This window comes from Rousettus aegyptiacus, unplaced genomic scaffold, assembly GCF_014176215.1.
Source record: "Rousettus aegyptiacus isolate mRouAeg1 unplaced genomic scaffold, mRouAeg1.p scaffold_m13_p_13, whole genome shotgun sequence".
In the NCBI taxonomy this organism is placed as follows: domain Eukaryota; kingdom Metazoa; phylum Chordata; class Mammalia; order Chiroptera; family Pteropodidae; genus Rousettus; species Rousettus aegyptiacus.
The window spans coordinates 63323500-63344088 of NW_023416288.1; the positions used below are offsets into that span (position 1 = coordinate 63323500).

At 47.6% G+C, this 20589-nt stretch overlaps 1 long non-coding RNA gene across 2 annotated transcripts in view; it reads right to left on the minus strand.

Moving 5' to 3' along the window:
- Positions 1 to 301: 301 nt before the first annotated feature.
- Positions 302 to 20589, minus strand: part of LOC107512784 — a 30536-nt gene continuing 10248 nt past the window's right edge. For both annotated transcript variants that reach the window (XR_004954064.1, XR_001597389.2), the window contains 2 exons: positions 17784 to 17879; positions 302 to 1184 (listed from right to left, as the gene is read on the minus strand). This is a non-coding gene — a long non-coding RNA (uncharacterized LOC107512784). The remainder of the gene's footprint in view (positions 1185 to 17783; positions 17880 to 20589) is intronic.

Below are 20589 nucleotides of genomic sequence, written 5' to 3' on the forward strand. Positions count from 1 at the left end.
CTTGTGGAATCTCCCACTAGATACTGCTCCCCAGTGAGTGATTAAAAGGCTTAGAGAGGCACAGCGCTCTCCCTAAGGCCACTCAGCGGCTCAAGGGACAACCAAGTTGCTCCTTGGGCTCCTTGTCCGTGGGCGTGGTGTGGAACTGACCTGGAGCTGTTGGGGTGCCTCTCCTGTAGACCAGGCCTCCCGCAGATACTTTTTGGGGTAAGGGCTTCCTGACTATTGTTGAGAGGAACAGCAAGCCCAGACCGCAAAAAGATCCAAAGGAGACAGCAGTCCCGCTAGGGCAGGAGGTCGGGGCACCCCTCCAGGGCGGGCTTACCGGAGACAGGGCCTGGCGAGAGGGGAGGGGAGGAGGGAGGGAGCCGAAAGAAAACCCCAGGAAGCAGGCAGGCCGCAGGAATCCAGCGTCTTTCCTCCCTCCTCCCACCCATTGTCACAAGGTAATTCTTACCTTTTGTAGCAGAGCTGGGAGACTGTAGTGCACCCCCAGGCTAAGGGCGGTTTGAATTTGCATGACTATTCTTCACGGTCAGGTCAGGTCAGGTCAGGTCCCGGTCAGGTCCTGTTCAAGGGTCCGTGGTTCCCTGAGACCTGGGAGTATCTTAGTTTCCTGCTGTGATTGGGGTCCAGTCAGTCTGGCCTGGGTGGCAGGGTTGGGGGGGGGGGCGGTTGTCTTCATGAGGCCCTCTGCTTTCAGCAGATGCACTTGTTATGGTCAAGTGCAAGGCCAGGCTTAGCCTGATGAAATCTCCCCTGTCCGCGGTGTTAAACAAGCTGCTTCACAGAGGTGACAGCTAAGCCCCCATGTCTCAGTGGCCTCAAGTCAGCAAAGCTTTCCGGAGGTCCCTGATTGCCTGGACCGGATCTTACCTGCCTTACCTGGAAGACCCGCCAGAGGCCACAGCGGGAGGAGTGAAGTCAGAGTGGTCTAGCTGCAGGTCTGCGGAATGAATGGCTCTGCCTGCCGTCCACTGCGGACCGTGCCTTTCCTGAATGAGCCAAGCAAACATCCGGGTCCTGCTGGAGAGGGTGGGCCCTCACTGCTCCCCCGCTCCCAGCAGGGGCTTGTTAGCAGGAGCCACCTGGAGACACTGGCCCAGCTCAGAGGGCTGGCCAAGGGAAGAGGACAGAATGCAGGACCTGTGGCTGTAGATGGGACCTTGTGGCCATGTGGAATCCTGCAGTGGAGAACACGGGGTGGCCCAGGCTCCGACACAGTCCTGCTGGACAGGCGCCCATGCTGCCTCCCATGGGTGGGCCTGAGCCTCACAGCAGCCCCCAGCCCTGAGCTCGCTCTCTCAGAAGGAAGAGGAGGAAGCTCTTTTCTGCCCAGGGAGCAGGCCTCCCCTTTCTAGATGCTCGCCCCTGGCCTGGGAATCTGTGACTGCAGGTGGCCGGCAGCTGCGTCATGAGGACTGGGACCTGCTGTCTGCTGCAGGGTCTTCTCTAGAGGGAGAAGCACCTGCAGCCAGCTTGGAACTCTGGCTGCTGCCAGGGTCCTCCTGGTGCCACCTGCACCAGTGTGGTCCCCTAGGATCTTTTAGGACTCTCTCCCTGCCTGTCCTTCCTGCCCCTTTCCTGGCTGATGGCCGGGCTAGAACCACACAGGGACGACACCGATGGGGCGGGGAGGGGGGCACACTTGGTGGGTGTGAGCTGAGCCACATGGCCTTGGTGCTTGGACTCTGAGGCAGGGCTGGTGAGGGCCACCGGGGAGTGAGCTGGGCCCCTCCGTCCAACCTCTGCTCTCTCTTTGGCATCCCCCAGGCCTCCTCTGCCAAGGCTCCTCCCTCTGACATCTACATTCACTCCAGAGGCACAGTGCTGCTCACTTTTCCTCACAGACCCCATGGAGTAGGTGCTAAAGACACCCCCTTCCAGGGGAGGAAGCTGAGAAGGACCCATCCAGTCGCAACTCAGCTGGCAAGCCGCTGAGACACAGCTAAAACCCAGTCTGTTTGACCCTAAAGCCCATGCGGCTCCTTCAGGATGCGCCCAGACTTACCTAAGGGCCCCGCTCTGCTCCCTCTGACACTTTCTTCCCCCACCCCCTGTCCAGGGGAGTTTCTGCTGCCTTTGAGTCTCAGGCCAAATTCTAGTTCCACTAAAAATGGGTACTTGACCTCTCTGTACCTCGGTTTCCTCATCTCTAAAATGGGCATCATACCCTGTGTCTGGGTCTAATGGAAACATTGTATGTTCCCGCTGCCAAGTCTACCCACCTGCACCCGCCTGCACACACCTGCACCCGCCTGCACACGCCTGTACCCTCTTGCACGCACCTGCACTTGCCTGCACTCACCTGTACCCTCCTGCATGTACCTGCACCCACCTGCACCCACCTGCACACACCTGCACCCTCCTGTAACCTCCCGTACCCTCCTGCATCCGCTTGCATCCCTGGACTTTTTCCCCTTCTAATCCACAGTGAACTGTCCCACTCTGACCTAAGGCCCACCCATCCTCTGGGCCTGGACCCCACCCCCTCTGGCCACCTCACGGACGTAAGCCAGCAAGCACCCACTCTCTCCTGGATGGTCAGTCCTCCCTTTCCAGGTCACCTCGCCCTAATAAAAGCCCTCGCCTGGCCACAAAGCCAGAGGGCTCTAGCTGCTGCCCATCTCACAAGCAAAACGCAAGTCTATCTGCTGCTTCACTTGACCTTGTCCGACTCTCTCCTAAACTCCCTTTGGTCACTTTTGTCCCCAAGACCATTTCTGTCAAGGTCACCATAATGTCTGTGCTGCTAAGTCCAGTGGTTGATTCTTGAAGCTCCTCTCGCTTGACCTGTCAACAGCCTTGGACACAGGCAGTCACTCTGTGCTCCAGGAAACACCTTCTTCCTTCAGCTCCAGGAACTCAGCTTCCCTTTGTCCCCTCCTCTCCCCTGGCTGCTCCTTCACTCCTTTGGGGGCTGCTTCCTGAGTGCTGGCCCCTCCTCATCTCCAGTGCCAAAGTACTAGGTGCAGACCTTGCTGCCGTCCCCCCAACCCCACCCAGCCCTCGGCCCTTCATGATCTCATCCAAGTCAGCGTGACTTTCCCCTCTGCACCCCAATTTCTGGTCTGCCTCTAAAGGTCTTTCAGATTCCAACTCCCTAACCCCTCCCCCGGACCCCCCCTCACCGCCCCAGCACCCCAGCGGGTTTAGCCCTGCTGTTCTGACCCCGGCCCCTCACCCCTCCAGTAATAAGCTGTGTACTTTGCTGAGCTGCTCACCTTCCCAATGTCCCTCCTAGGATTCCGCGAGCAGAAAAAATCAGATGGCACACGGGAAGGGGTCCTCAGCCACCTTCTGCTCCAGCGGGGTGGACCAGGTTCTCAGAAATGCTTTCCTCAGGCCACTCCCCCACTGATGGGAGGGGCGAGGCACCCATTTAGCATCTCGGATCTACTGGGTGAGGAGGGTGGGGGTCTCTCTGCGCCCCCAGCCCCCCAGCCGCTCTGCCTGGCACTCTGCCCAGATAGGACCAACTTGACCAGACCCCAACACTGTCTCCCATCCAAGCCCAACTCCAGACCCTCTCCTGTCTTAAAGAGGCCGTCTGCCCCTCCCTGCCCTGGGATTCTCTCATCTTTCGCTCCCAGATCATCGTCATTACCACCCTCTTCCTCCCCTTCCCTGTCCACACCCCTCCCTGCTCATCTTCTTCGGTTCCACCTCATTTGTGGCGTTTCCCTTGGATTCCTTAGTCCCCTTCCTGGAACCCTGCAGCATGTCCCTCTGGGCCATTCATTTGCCCTTTCAGTTCACTTGGCAGACATCAATAGCGTGCCAAGCCCTGTGCGGGGTGCTGGAGACGAGCCCACCGCTGACCCCCCCCACCAGCTCCCTGCTCAGAAGGGAGGTGTGGACATGCCCTCTGGATGCCCCAAGCCCCTCAGACAAAACCTGCCCTGCGCTGAGCTCATCGGCCTCCCCAGGGAGTCTGATCTCTCTCTTGGGGCCGCCTCTGCCAATGGCACCAGCACAGTGACGGGTGAGGTAGGCCACGGTGGGTGCTTGAGGAGCGCCGAGGGGGTGCCCAAGAAATGGAGACTTTTCCAGGCTGGGTGGGGGTGAGGACAAGGAGGCCTTGTGGGAGCTTCGCTGGGCAAAGTGGGAGGGGTTTGAACGTCCAGGACTGGGAGGCAGAGGGAGAGAACGGCGGAGCAAAGGCCCCAGGTGGGAGCGTGCTGGGGGTGGGGCACCGGTTTGCAGGAGCAGGAAGGGGAGGAGGGAGAAAGGGGAGCGTCTATGGCCCAAGCTTGCCAGGCTAAAGTGTTTGTATTTCTTTCAGCAAGCCAGGGGCAGCCTCTGAGGTTTCTGAGCTGGAAAAATTTGTGAAATTGACTGGAGGAAGGCGAGGCTGGGTGTGTGTGTTGGGGGGGGGGGTCAGCTAGAGGCTTTGCAACAGTTCTGATGAGAGGTCAGGGGGGGACCTGACCCAGAAAAATAGGAAGGGACCGATGCAGAAAATTTATGCCAGTATAATGGACAGGAGAGGGCAGCGTGCTGGGAGTGTGCTTTCCCCATCAGGGGGGCTGGGAAAGGGGTCCGAGTGGGGACGACCGAAGGGCAAACACTGGCGAAAGTGAGGCGGTCGAACCACATAGGAAATACCGTCCAATTTAATGAACACATGTGGAAGACCCCCTGCGCACCCGGTCGCCTTCAGCTCCCAAGCTCTAGGATCTGATGGTGACCATGATGTGTGAAGGACGGAGGGGAGAGAAGGAGGGGGAAACGGAGGGGGGAGGCCGCCCAGAGAGGAACCGAGTCCGAGGACACTGCACCGGCTCCTGGCTGGCGCGCGGAGGCCTCCCTGGCACTGTTCCAGCAGCCGCGGCTGGGTGGGGCGGGGCGGGGTCAGCCGGGGCGCACACAGGAGTGCCACCCGCGGGCTGGGCTGGGGCTGCTGGGACAGCCAGTCCAGTAGGGAGTGCGGGCCGTGCGGGGCATGTGGGCTGGGCTGGGTCGCCTAAGAAGGCAGGGAACTCGGAGATCCCCGACGAGCACTGCCCAGCGGTGGACACCTGGCACAGGGAGAGAGCCCCTGGGTTCAGACCCAGCTCTGCCAACTGGCCGGGTGACGCTGGGGGTCTCACTGTCCCTCTCTTCAAGGCCAGCGCAAATGCCCCTTGATTGTAAAACGAGCGTTTCAGACACACAAAGGAGAGGGTGCCCACACCTCTGTGAGAGGAGCCTCTGTCCATCTCCTGGCTGCTCTGCCCAAACCTAGAGGCCACCTGGGCACCTCTACTTCCTCACCCCTCATTTCTAATATGTCTCAAGTTCAAAGTTCTAAACGAACCTGCCCACTTCCTCTTCTCACTCAATTGCGCACCTATAGGAGACACTCCCGCCCCACCTTGCGCTGGCAACCTTGACCACAGGAGCCTCCAACCTGGTCACTCCACATCCACTCGCCCTCTGCAACACAATTATCCTTCTTTTTAAATACAAATCTGCTCATGGCCCTCCCCTGCTTAAAGAAATCCTTAAATGGTTTCTCACCACTCTTAAAATTAAATCCACGCATGATCACCTGCCCCTGCCTAGCTCCCTGGGCTCCTCCATGTCAATCTTTCCTGACCTCCCAATGCTCAGCTGCTCTGGCGTTCTCCCAGCTCTTGAACACGCCAAGCTCGCCTCGGGGACTTTGCCCTTGCTGTCCCCTCTGCTAGGAACACTGTCCCCTCTGCCAGGAACGCCATCCCTCCTGCTCTGCCCGGGTAAGTCCTGCTCAGCCTGCAGCGCGGGGCTTCATATCACCTCCTCTAAGAAACCACCCCTGAGCTCCCAAATGAGATCCACTCTGTTAGTCCGTTGCATAGCACCCTGTATGTCTTCCCAGCACTTAGTCTCCTTTTGCAAATATGTATTTATTAGTGTGGCTTTTTTATTTGCTTGCTTAATGTTTGCCTGGCCCCGGGACTGTAAATCCACAAGGGCAGAAATCTTGTCTGTCTTGTTAGCTTCTGTATACCCAGCAGCCATAGTTAGTGTTGATAGAAGGAAGAGAGGAAAAAAGGAAGGAAGGAAGGGAGGGAGGAAGGAGGGGGAGAGGGCCACGTTTTTATAACTGCTGCTACCTGGATGACTCCTTTCCCAGAGAGCTCCAGGAGACAGTCCCTTCAAATGAGCATCCAGTCTATTCCTGTGTGATAGAACTCTTGTAAACAAGGGGCAATTTTGCACTGTGACCTTATCACCTGCTGAATCACCTTTTATATCTTTCTTCATTTCGGCTTCCTATTTCTTGATTTGTGACATGTTGTCCCCTGTAATTTTTTCCTCTTAGTATTTACATTTGTCCTTTTCACGTTAAAATAGAAGTATTTCTTATTTAAGTTTTACTCATTAAGTTATAGGCCATTTTTTTTTATCAGCTCAGTAATAATATTTTCTGGATCTATTGTAAGATCCTATTGTCCTCATAGTTTCATTAACCATAAATTGAAACTAAATAGAGTAACAGTTGTTTGATTTAACATCTGAATCTTATTCTTATACAGGAAATAATTTAGATAAAAATAACCATTGTATATCCTGAATGGTGTGTGAATGGAGATAACGCAGTTTATAGAATTTCATTCTATTAATAACCTTAGATTTTCTGGATTTGTTTTTTTCTGATGCTAATAGGAATCCAACATCCCACTCCAACTCCACCTATCTGAACTCCCTGTACCTGGGACCCGGGACTCTGAGGAGAGGGCCTCAACATCTGAAAGCCACCGTGATTCCCGGGGTCTCTCCAGGACCTGACCTCGAGGACAAAGTATATTCCTCAGAGGTCAAATTACATAACGTGTGCAGAGAGAACTGTCCTCTCGTTCCAAGCGGAGACCTGGCCTGGAAGCACCACCTTCTGAACTGAGAGGAGCAAGAAGCGACATGAATGGCCTAACAGGAGTGGTTCGGGGAGCTACTGGGCCTGCCTGGAGAGACGGTCTGGAGCTCAGAACTGCGGGCGACAGCATGTCCAGGGCTGGGAGCTGGTACTCAGTGAGGACCAGCAGAAGAGCTGGTCCAGAGGGAGTCTGGGGACAGGGAAGCAGAGGGTCTGGGCTGGTTTTCCAGCCCTGTCGGGGAGGTGGCCTGGGTCTGGAGGAGGGAGGGCCAGTGCCTTTGCTCACCTGCAGTCCCTGTCTGCCACACTGTGACCTCATCCCAGGCTGCCAAGACCAGCATAGGTCCTCACTCAACTGTGGGCAGCTACTGGACAAAGTGCATCTGGCCCCCTCCTACCCACAGTAAGGAATGAGCCCACCTCGAGTCTTCTCTACCAGCAGTGAGTCCCGGCCCCTAGGCCCTGGCACCACCCTGGGAGAACGGATGGGAAGTCGTGATTCTGACTATGCAAAGGTTCCATCAGACTCGGGACCCAGGGCACAGGCCCTTGTGAAGCCCTGAAGAAAAGCCAGACACTGTCCTCCTCCCGTCCTCTGCTCTTCTCCCCTCCTGCCTGGCTTGTCTTCCCTTGGAAGATCCCTTCTCCCGGCTTCGTCTCCCTCCTCTGTCCCCACCTCTCCCTGTCTCTCTACCTGTCTCCCCATCAGAACTGCTTCTGCAAAAATTTGGTTTTCTTCTTCCTAGGTCAAGAAATAAAACCGAGGGAGAAAAACTCAGTGAGAAATGTAAAGAAAGTATCTGCCACCCAAACCCCATCCAAGGCCCGCAGGGTGCTGAGACCAGGTGGCACTCGGAAGGACGTGCAGGCAGCAAGGCCAGGGTACAGCAGCCGTTTGCTGAGACCACAGCAATGACTGTGGCATGAGGAGGTCTCGTTGGCATCATGAGTAACATTGACCACTGAGCGGGGGCCGTGTAGGTTAAAAGCTGGTGTTGAACTCTCACTGCCAGCCATGAGGACTGGACTTGCCCTCCTGACTTAAAAAACAAAACGTGAGGCGACTGTTTTCAGTCGCTGGGTGACAGGCAGCACAGGACAGTAAATTAATACACTATATGAGACCCACATTAGCCTCTGATTTCTACTCAGGTACTTCCCACATGGCAGAGATCAGAGTTCAGGGCTGCTGACGCAGCTACAATTTGAGGGGCAAGATGGTTATTATGGGCTGAATCGTGTCCCCCCAAATTAACATATTGAAGTTCTAACCCCCAGTACCTCAGAATGTGACTATATTTGGAGATGGACCTTTAAAAAGGTGATTACATTAAAATGAGGACATTGGGGTGAGCCCTAATCCACCAGACTGGTGTCCTTACAGGAAAAAGAAATTTGGATACATAGACACCTTTATCTTGTATTTCTAGACTCCATGACTGAGAAATAACGTTCTATAGTTTAAACCACACAGTCTGTGGTTTGTTATAGCGGCCCTTGCAGGCTAATACAGTAGCAAAGGGGAGGGAAGGGGGTTCAAGGAGACTGTGGCACCCATTAGGGCTCCCATGGGTTCTTGGCTGAGGGCTGGGCTGCCAGGAACTGGGCAAGACCCCACCAAGCCCAGCAGAGAGTGGCTGCTGAACAGTCACCACAAATTGTGCAGGACTGAGAGACAGAGTTCCAGTCCAGCCGAGAGTAGTGAGACCTCGGTGAGTACTCCAGGTGCTCAGGAGTGATCTCGGAAAGGCAGTACCTTGAGTAATAACCATGACTTTGAGTAAGTGCCGTACTCTAAGACCAATGGAAAAAACCATCACAAAGAAAAAAAAAAAAATTAGCCTGTAATTTAATGTCTACCAGAACAAAACTCAACATCCTTTAAAGAAAGAAAACACAAACTAGACTCCTTTTTTAGTTGTCTCTTCCACCAACTAAAAAAAATTTAGACAGGAGAAGGAGCAGGAAAGTGTGACCCATAATCCAGAAAAATAAACCCACAATTGTTTACTGTAAGCCAATACAAACCGATTCCCAAATAACAGAAATGTTAGAATTAGTAGACAGGAACTTTTAAACAGCCATCCTAAATATGTTCGGATGTTTGAAAGGAAAAGATATACACGATGAGTGAACAGATGTACAAATTTCAGCAGAAAAATGAAAACTATCAAAAAGATCCGAATGGAAATTTTAAAACTGAAAGCCACGACATCTAAAACAAGCAAAAAATATTAACCGGATAAACTTAACATCAACTGGAGTCTGCAGAAAAAAGAGTCATTGAACTTGAGAATAAATCAATAGAAATTATCCAACCTGAAGATCACAGAGAAAAATGATTTTAAAAAAATGAACAAAGACTCACTGACTCATGCATGGGACAGCATCAGGTAATTTAGCATAAAAAGATGGGAAAGAAAGGAGGGAAAGAATTGAGCAGAAATGAATATTTTCAAGAGCAAAGGCTAAAAATTCTGCAAATTTGGTGAAAAACATCAACCTACAGATCTAAGAAGCCACAGATCTGAAAGCAGTGCCCCGGATTCAGGGCTGGAAAGGAAAAGGGGACTGGGCAGGAGCCAGAGAGCTGGAGTAGGCTGGTAAACTGAGGGTCAGAGTGTGAGGGGGGGGAAGGAGGGGGGTAGGGAGGGGGGAGGGGAGGGGATGGAGAGGGGAGCGGGGAGGAGCCCACAGTCAGTGCTTGAGGAGTGGTGGGGAAGGGGAAAGCAGGAAGGAAAGGAGCCAGAGGTAGTTTATTTCATTTTTTAGAAGTTTACTGGTTAGAGACAGGAATGAAGAAAGACTGTAGCGGCCGAGGAGGGTGGCGGGTGAGGGGACATGCTGTTTACAGGTTGTGGGAAGCGCGCCGCATGGGGAGAAATGTTTAAAGGCAGAAGAAAAAGCAAGAGTTTTAAGAGTCAAGCAGGTAGGGGGCCCGAGGACTCAGGTGAAGCCACTCGAAAATACCAGTACATTTTGAAGAGACACAGAGAATATGGCAAGTGAGGTTTCATGTGGTAGGAAAGGAGGCTGATGGAGCTCAAATCTGAGAAGATGTGGTACAACCGTGATCCATTCACACAGTAGCTCACGCTTACATAGCAGCAGGCACTGTTCCAGACACATGCTTTTGTCCCCACGCTGCCTATAAGATAGGGACGATTATTTTCCCCATTGTTACTGATGAAGAAAGAAATGGAGGCACAGGGAGGTAAAGTAAATCACCTGAGATTCCAGCTAGTAAGGGGCAGAGCCAGGATTTGAACCCAGGCAGCGAGTCTGGCTCAGCCATCACACAGCCGCATCCAGGAAGGAACCTAGCTTGGCTACCGGCTAAGTCTGAGGCCTTGAGGCGTTGGATTTGCTTGAGGAAGCAGTCCCCGCGCTGCCCGCGCCACCCGGGCCTGCTGTGGGAGAGGGGCGGGAGTGCCCTTCGTGAATGCTTAAGGCTTCCTCCACGGGAACTTGGGGTTCTTATTACTCAGGAGATTTCCTCAGGAGCAGGGGACCTGCCAGGGCTTCGGCCCCTATGCGGGGATCACAGATGGGAGAGGCAGAGGGAGAGATCCAGCTGTGGGGCCCGTGAGGGGAGTCCTTGCATCGGTCTGGGTCTGAGGCATCACCCACTCAGGCTCGGAAGTGCTGGGAGAGGCAGACAGCAGGGAACAATGTCTGATCGAATTTCAGAAAGGAAATAGTGATTTTTTATTATGAATTACCTACTCTGTTCCACCCACTGCACTTCTCTGAACCATCTCATTTAATCCATCTTCAAAATGTAGCTGTCGAGTAGCTATAAGGATTCGCTTTTCTCAGGCGAGGAAGCAAAGGCTCTCGGAGGTTAGGAGAGCTGCTCAGGGCCACACAGATGAGGAGTGACAAGGGCGAGGTTTAAATCCAGACACCGAAGCCCATGCCCTTCCCAGGCTCCCATGCGGCCTCAGGTTAGGACTGCGTGGTGGTTACAGGATGGGAGGAGGGGGCTCCAGGGGGGAGCGGCAGACTGTGGAGAGGGGAGGTAAAGGAGACCCCCTGCTTTAGTTGGAATATGACCCTAAAGTGATGGTTCCAAAAAGTTGGGGTCACAGGCCTCTTTGGGAAGCTGAAAAAAACTAGACTCTCATCTCGGATAAGATGTCCAAATTTTTTTTCATGATATTCAGGGTTCACCCAAACTAACTGATCCCTGTAGGGGCTGAGCCCAGAGCTGTTGTCTTGAGCCAGTGCATCCCAAGCCAAGCTCCCCGTCAGCCCGGATCCATGATGATGGCCGTTTGATAAATGCACTAGTGCACGTAGTGGCGTGCAGACCAGACTTCCCTTCACAACCAAAGGACTTACGCTCCCTCTTCTGGAACTTCCTTGACTCAAGAGGGGCACCTGGCCCGAGGCAGCCACATCGGTGAGTTATTAGAAACAGCCCTGAAGGGCTCTTTCCTCCCCTGGTGTTGATCTTGAGGGCGCTCCCTAAGAAAGCCCCCACATGCCACTGTCCTTCTCAGAGTCAGATTCTCCCAGAACTACCAGTGGGACACGGACTCTCTCTTACAACAGCAACGGACAAGAGAAACATGGATTATAGATGGTCATCCCCTTTTAGCGAGTGAGAGGTCTAAAATCCAGAGAGATGACACTTGCCCAGGTAGCAATATTAGAGCCAGGATTTGAATCCAGTTCATCAGAAGCCAAACTTCATACTCATTATACCCCTCTTTTATCCTTGACGGGGGCAGCCCCTAAAAGAACAGGCCAGGCGGGGCTGACAGGGCTTGAGCCACCGAGAAATGGAGGCGGAACCCCTTGGTCCTAGAGGGGTGCTCCATGTTCATGCTCCCTGGCTCGTGGGCACATTAGAACTGAACACTTAGCAAGCCACCCAGAGGCGGCCTTCAGTGGGTGGGGGGCAGATGGAGGCCTTTGGGCTCAGCTCTAACCAGGTTGCAGGGTGGGGAAGGCGGCGGCTACAGTTCACGCCTTCACCTGAAAGACCACCTGCTGTTCCTCAAGGAGCCGCAGACCTGGGTGTACATCTTAACCCTGCTGCTTATTTATTGGCTGGGGACCTGGAGAAGGTCACTTCCCTCTCTGGGCCTCTCCTCCAGGGGGCATCTCTGGGCTCAGTCACAGGGCCCGGCTATTCTTCTCACTCCCCATTGCAACTTTCAAACTGTTCTAGTTCCTCCTCTGCAGGGCCCGCTTTCCAGGGACCCCCCGCCCCCCGCCATCCCCCTCCTCAGTGCTGTCACCTTCCAACTCTCTGGACACTTTCCCACACTCCCTGAGGCTCCCAGCTCACTGTCTCCCCATGCACTCCAAGCCCAGGCAACGTTGGGGGTGACCTTAAGATCCACGCAGAAGGCCTATTCAACAGGCCAGCCGCGTGGGCCTCAGACCTCCTCATCTCCAGACGCTTCACTTCTTCTGTCTCCTCTCAGACACTCACACCCTTGGCTCACTCCCGGCTGCCCTGTCCCCACCAGTCTCCTTTCTCTCAGTCTATCGGGCCGGAGCCTTCACTCCCCTGCCCAGCCAGGCCTACGTGCCTGACCACCTGAACCACTCCTGCCAATGCCCTCACAGCCTAATGTGGACAGCAGGGACTCAGGTGTACTGCCCCCCTCCGCCCAATCATAGCATTTCCCCCACATTGGAACATACTTTCTGTGGTCCCGACATAATGTCCCAATAGGACGGACTCTTTTGTAACTGACAAGAACGTGGCAGAGCATGAAATCAGTTACATAAGTTATCTGGCTTCAGCCATGGTGCATTCTGTTTGTTCTATGACAGGGCAAAAATGGAAAATTTTGCCTTGAGGTGGAAATGAAAACAAAGACAAACTATGACAGCCATCTCCGGGCCAGGCCTGCCATGTCGTGTGTGTCTTCCCGGCTCCTTACCAGCACATCGCCAGCACGCGGGACCCGCTCAGCTCCTGGCCCCACTGTCTGCCTTCCACGCTCACCCAGCAGAACCCCGACCTGCACGGGCCCCACGGCCCTCTTCCACTCCCACAACACTCCTAGAAGAAATCTCGCAAACCGATGCCCCCCACCAAAATCAAGGTCTTTTGCCTCAGTGGGGCTTCAGCATCCCTTGAAGACCCTTTGATTTGTCCCCATTTCTCTCAGTAACTCTTCTCAACTTTTATGACTTGCCTCAAGCCCTGACCCACCAACACTGGAAGACGACCTTGTTTCTTTGACCCCTTGACAATTGAGGCCTCCGACCATAACCTGTCCCAATTGATTTGGCCCTGTCTTACCTGTACTCTTACCTGCCCCGTACTCTTTCCTTCCAATCTCAGTGACCCTCTCCCTGCCCATGGCCACCTGACCACTGCCGGCTCCTTGTTCTGTCAATTATTCCCTCTACCTCTTATATCCTTAAATGCTTCCTTTCTCCTGGCTACGTTCCCAAAGCCTATTAATATACTTAAAACATACACTTCCTTAATTCTGAGTCTCTCTAGAGCTTTAGCTCTCTCTTGCTTCCCCTTCCCAGTTACGCTTTTTGGATAGTAATCTGTAGTCTCATATACCAACCTGAATAGGAAAAAGATAAACTATTACCAATAGAATCTAACAGAAGAGTTATAAAAATAATATTGTAAATGACAAAGGCAACTTTCTCTAGGAATTTCAAGGCTGTCAACACTAAGAAATCTATTAATGCAATTTGTCTCATGACTAGATTAAAGGAGAAAAATCATATAATCATTTGATAAAGCCCCAAAGGCGTTTAATAAAATCTAATGAACATTTTTTAAAAACTCTCTTAGTAAACTGGGAACAGAGGGATAATTTCAAGGCAGGATAAAGAACAAATCTAAACCAGGAGCTAACGTCACAATGAAACACTGCCCCGTAAGTGCACAAAGATGTCCTTAATTAGAGCTATCACAGAACATTGTGTGGAAGGAAGTTCTAGCCATGAAAGAAAAAGAAAAAGCAAAGATGATACAGTTATTGAAAAGGGAGAGTCAAAAACCTGATGGACTCCATAGAAAACCTGAAGATCAAGTGAAAATTATTATAGTTAATAAGAGAGTTAATAAGGCAGCAATATAGAAAAATGTATTAGCTTTTCTATGTAGTGGGAACAACCAGTAAGGAAATATAATGGGAAGCAGGATTGCATTCACAATGGCAATCAAAACATAAACTATCGGAGGTTGGGGGCAGGGGATCTTAACATACTTGATTTCAAGATAAGAAGACTCAATATTGTAAAAACGTCAATCTTCCCCAAATTCATCTACACATTTCCATAATTGCAATCAAAATCTCAATTGAGTTTTAGAGTAGAAATTGATAAAATAAATGTAACATTAATCTGAATGAAAAATGTGAGGAAATACATAGGAACATTTGGAGAAAAAAAGATTGATTTAGAGTATCCCTTGATGCTTGTCAAATAAGAAAAAATATATTTAAACCTATATCAATTGCAGCTGTAGGGTAATGGTGTCTGAATAAACAGACAGATCAGAGGAACAGAATAGAAAATCCAACTTGCATTTCAAATCAGTGGACGAAAGAAAATGTTAGTCAAGAGATGGTGCTGGGATTTTGTGAAGACTCTTTTCTGAGTAAATTTGATTTTCTGAAACATTAAAAATGTCTACAAGTCGAAGACACTATATAACAAATATTTACAGACGAAATGATATGCTGCCTAAGATTTGCTTCAAAATAAAAGGGGGAAGTGGGAGGATACAGACAAAACAAAATTGCTATATGTTGATAGTGATTAAAGCTGAATGATGGATATCCAGAAGCTTATCATACTATTCTGCTTTCTTTTACATAGGTTTGAAATTTTCTGCAATAAAAAGGTTTAAACATCATATGAATTAAAAATCTAAAATAGAAAAATATTTGCAATATGACACACGAAGATAAACGTCCTCAATATATAAGTTGTTCTCAGAAAGCAATATAAATTTTGACCATTCCAATAGAAAAATTAAGTGAGGTTTATAAATAAGTGAGGCAACGATTGTATTAAAAAATGTTCAGTTTCACAAGTAATCAAAGAAAAGCAATTCTTTTTTTTTTTTAGAAATGAGATTTATTTTTCAATTTATAAGACTAGCCAAGATAAAAAAAAAAAGTGATAATGCTTAGGGTAAGTGAGAGTGTTGGGAAATGGGCTCTCTCATATATGGGTGGAGGATAAATTGTTCCAATTATTCTAGGGGCAATTCGACCGTGTCTATCAGGGCCTTTCATTTATACTTTCACTTTGACTCAGAAATTCAATTTTTAAAGATTTTTTCTTATAGGTATACTCAAACAGGTTCACAAAGAACCTGTTCTTACATCTGTGTTTATCACATTATTGTTTATAACAGTAAAACATTGGAAATGCCCCATATATTAGTCATGAGATAGCTTAAATGAATTATAATACATCCGCACATTAAAAATGATGATGTAAACCTGCATTTAATGATGTGGAAAGAGATGCTGTTGAGCGAGAAAAATTAGAATAAAAATAGGTACAAGATAAAATGCCACTTCGAAAAAATGTATCAGGAAAAATATCTGGAAGAACGGGCACCAAAATGTTAAGTGATTTTTTTTTAAGTGATAAGGCTAAAGATTTCATAACTTTTGCTTTCTTTTTAAACTTTTTCTAAATTTTCAACAGAAAGGCTATTTTTTTTATAAGAAACACATATTACTTTTATAATTAGATAAAGTTATTTCTACTTTTTTAAAGGAAGGAAGGAAGGAAAGAAGAAACAAAGGAAGGGATGAGGGAAGGAAGGAGGGAAGGTAGGAAGGAAAAAAGGAAGGACATCTTCATCCTGTGTGTTGTTCCAAAGGTACTCTATATCTATGCAAAATACATGTACTTTAAAAAAAAAATGCAAGTGGTAGGTAGCATGCTCTACACTTTGTTCTGTCCTTGCTTTTCCAGGGGTGACCATTGATCTCCGTTATACCACTTAGTCCCCCACCAATAATGCATGAGTGCTCCCCTCATCCTTACCAATACCCTACGCCATTTTTGTTTTTTTGCTGTTTTGATGGATGAAAATGACATCACATTGTTACTTAATTTTCATTTTCCTCATTACAAGCGAGGTTGAACATCTCTTTATACATGTAAGAGCAATGCATTTTTCTGTGAACTTTATTTACATTTTTTTGTATATTTTTCAATTTAATTTTTTAATTTTTTTATTTTGACTTGTAGTGGTTCTGTGTATAGAAAAAAGTAGGTATGTGTCTGCCATAGATATTTGTAAATATCTTTTCACAATTTACCATTTGTTGTTTGATCTCGTTTATTTGTGTTTTTTTCCTAACGCAGATGTATGCTATTTCTACATAGTTGATTTAATCAGTCTTTTGTTGTTCCCCTTCATGAGCGGTGTTCCCCTACTCCAAGATTTATAATTTATGTATAGATGTATAATTTTATATGTAAATTATATCTATATAATTATACATACAATTTATATTCACACACACACTTTTTTCAATGCTCCGTATTTTCTTCTGGTACTTTTATCGCTTCGGTTTTAACTTTTATGTACTTGCTCCATTACTTTGATGTAAAAAGGGAAGTAAGAATCAACTTTTCCCTCCAGATATGTCCCCAGCCCTATTCATCGAATAATTTGTCTTTTCCCCTGACATGAAATGTCATTTTATGATATGTTAAATTCCCATGTATGATATACTAAACGCGAGCCTATTTCTGAGCTCTTCATTCTGTTCGATTGATCGGGGCCCCTCCACTTTCATGGTGTTTTCACATGAGGCCAAGCGGATCTCTGCTCATGACTCCTCTTTATGAGAATTTCCTGGCTATTTGTTCATGTTTATTCTTACATGTGAGCCTTAGAATATGCTGGTTTGGTTTCAAGAAAAAAATTATCTAGGTCTTATAGATGTAAAGCATAAGTTAGGAAGAATTAACATCTTTATAACACTTAGGATCAACATTTTCCAATCCAAGGAGGAGGATTTTCATCTCCATCTGGTGAGTTCCTCAACGGACGTTTTAAAATTCTAATTCTTCGCATGGGCCTTGCCCTTTATTGTTATTACAATTGGGTTTTCCTTTCCATTGCATTTTTAAACTTCCAGTTGTTTCATGCAGAAATGCTATTAACTTGCCATATTCATTTTGCATCAGCAATCCTATAGAATTCATACTATTTGCATTTTTTCCCATTGATTCTCTTAGGTTTTTAAGTTATGCAATCACATCATTTTACATTAATGATACAGTTTTACTTGCTCTTCTCTAATTTGGTGCTTCATTTCTTTCTCTATTTAACTGCTTTAGTCAACACTTCCTTTAACTGCTCCTTAGTCTACTGGGAATACTTCTATAATTCCATCATTAAGCTAGATGATGGATTTGGTTTGAAATAAACAGAAATAGAAAAATAATCAAAACATAAACTAGGTATTTCACAGATGAAGAAATAAAAATTGCTCATGAATATATAAAAAGATACTCAACCTTATCTAGAGCATTATCAGCCTGTCCTTCAAATTTAGATTTTTGTCCTTGGCCCACTGCTCTTCTCACTGGATGCTTTCTTGGGGCCATGGCCTCTATTGTCCTCCACAGGCTGATGCCCCCCAAGTCTACGGCTCCAGGTTGACATTGCCCCAGAGAATCCCATTTGTATATTCAACAGCTTCCTAAACACCCCACTTGGGTTTCCTGTAGGCCGCCTCAACTCGACGCATTCAAAACTGAACAAGTCATCTTGACCACCAAATCTCAACCCCATGCTAGCAAGAAGAGCCATCATCTGCCCACTTCTCCCCAGTAAAACCTCCTCCCTCTTCCTCACCCTGCCCTTTAATCACATTTACCTTCCAAATATTTGTTTTGATTTGCCTCCCCCCACCCCCACCCCCACCCCCACCCACTGTCATGGTTCAAGTTCTCATATATTCCTTACCTGGGTTATTGTGGTGGCCTCCTAGATGAGTTTTCTTTTTCCATTCCTGATTCTTTTAGATCCAGCTTCCAGGATTATTGCTGTCAAGGCGTATTTCTAAAACGCAAATTCAACCAGGTCACATTCCTTAAAATAAGTGGCTCCCCATTGCCACCAAGATGCAGCCCAAGCTCCTGACTGGGTCTGTAGGGCTCCTGTTGCCTGGCCCCACCCAGCCTTCCTCAATTTCCCGCAGCTCATCTTGTCCTCTCTGTTACAGTAACACAGGAATAACCCCTTTCTCTCTGGTTTTGCTTTCCATGGTTTCAGGTGCCCATGGTCAACTGTGGTCCAAAAATATTAAATGAAAAAATCCAAATATAAGCAATTGATAAGTTTTCAATTGTGTGCTGTTCTGAGTAGATGATAAAATCTCTCATTGTCCTGCTTCATCCTGCTTGGAATGTGAATCATTGCTTTATCCAGCATCTCCCTACTATATATGCTATTTGCCCCTTAGTCATTTAGCAGCCTTCTCGGGTATCAGATCCACTGGTTATGGCAGTGCTTGTGTTCTAGTGACCTTTGTTTTACTTAATAATGTCTCATTCATATATTGTAATTCATGTTACAATATATGGTTATAATTGTCCTATTTTGTTTTTAGTTATTGTTGTTAATCTCTAACTGTGACTAACTTATGAATTAACTTTATTATAGGTATGTATGTAGGGTTCAGTACTATCCAAGGTTTTAGGCCTCCACTGGGGGTCTTGGAATTTATCTCCCTTGAATAAGAGGGGGACGACCGTACTGAAGCCGTGCTGGTCATCCTAACCACACCGACCTCTGGGTCTGGCTCGTGCATACCTTCACTCAAGCACACTGCTAATCTTATTTTTATTTGAAGGTTTTAGATAGATAATAGATGATAGATAGATAGATAGATAGATAGATGATAGATAAATTAGATAGATTAGATATATAGACAGATGAGATATAGATAGATGATAGACGATAGATAAATTAGATAGATAAATAGACAGATGATAAATAGATAGTGTTTATCAAACCAATATATGTACGTGGTTAAAAAATTCAAATTGTATCAAAAGGCGGATAATAAATGAACACCAGCCCGGGGCCGCCTCCCCCATCCTCAGTCTCACTTCCTGGAGGCAACCTCTGTCAGCCATTTCTTCTGGTAATTACTTTCATATCTATTTATAAAGTAATTTTTTGACTTATCTAATTTATACATCATTTTTACTTCTCATGTAGCAGATGAGGGTTCAGTTCTATTACAGGGCCCACGCCTCGTCTCTCCCATTCTATCACAAGCCTTGACTAAATAGTGTTTACATTATTGTGACTGAGTAAACATGAGTGGTTCGTGGTCAGTTATGGTATGAGGATTCCATTTTATTTCTGTGTGTAGATATCTGTTTTTTCAGGCATTTCTAATTGTAGTTTACTTATGATCCCCTTTAAACAATTCCCCATGCTTTACTCAGAAGCTCTGGCAAATCAGGTACTTTATCGTCTCCCTTCTTTCAAGAGAACCCCTGCCCTGGATCCACTGTCCCTGGGCTCAGCAGGCCACTCTCAGCCAGGGACTTCTCCCACTGCTCTCCAAATTGGAGCCTGGACTCTTCTATCTGCCTTTCTTGGCTTACTCCTTTATTTTGCTGGAGCACATTATTAAGTACTTCCTTAAATGGACTGCTGCATCTTTATCTATCTGAAAAATGTCTTTATTCCACCCTAATGCTTGATAATTTGTCCAGATGTTTAATTATGGGTTGAAATTATTTTCCCTCTGAATTTTGAAGATCTGGTTTCTCTGCATTTCAGGGTATTGCCATTCAGAATTCTCACACCATTGGAACATTCGCTGAGATTTTAAATATTTTTCCTGTAACTTTATTATTATTATTATTATCATCTTCTTTGTCCCAAATATACTGACATTTTAGGTTGACATACACTGCCGTGGGTCTATTTTTATTCTTTGTCCTGAGGTGGACTCAGTGTACTCTGTAAAGACCGCTAAACTTCAGGATTGAGAATTTTCCTGTGTTATTTATTTGACAGTTTCCTCCCCTCAATGTTCTCTGTTCTCTCTCTCTGGAACTCCTGTTAGTACAGTTTGAAGCTACAGAATTGATTCTCTTTTCATTTCTACCGTCTTTTTTTCGATTGGTCTTGTTATTCTGCTTTATGGGGCACTTTCTTAATTTCATCTTCCGGTTCTATTGAATGTTTATCTTCTGCTTTCTACTTTTCTTAATCTTAGTTTCACTTCTGTAGAATATTTTATTTTAGCACACATTTTTTAAATGTCAAAGTTTCTAGAGAGTACTCTCTCGTCCTCCAAGTTTTTCATTTCGGTACTTTCTCCACGGACATTAATTAGCGGTAATGTTTGTTTGCGAGCCGTGGCTGAGTTTGGCTTTTGGTTCTCAATGGGGGCTGGTTGTTATGTGGGGACTCTCACATGCCCATTTTCGGGGAGAACTCAGTTTTCCTGAGAAGAAACGTCAATCTCCTGGTCAAAGGGTAGAGCCCTGGCTGAAAATATTTTGTTTGGTGGTCGGGCTCGACTGTTATATAAGTGGACTGTGAAATAATCTCCATATTTTGGACCATATCTCATTCTTGCCTTCTGCCACACCTGTCTCTTTGGGGATCAGTTCTCAGAGGTTCTCCAGGGGCAAACAAGCTCCTTCTCTCCCCCATCCCTTTCTTTGAGCACTAAGTTGATGCTTTCTCCACTCTTCTACCAGACCATTGCATATTTCTACCTGCTTTTAGTTTTCTAGAACTT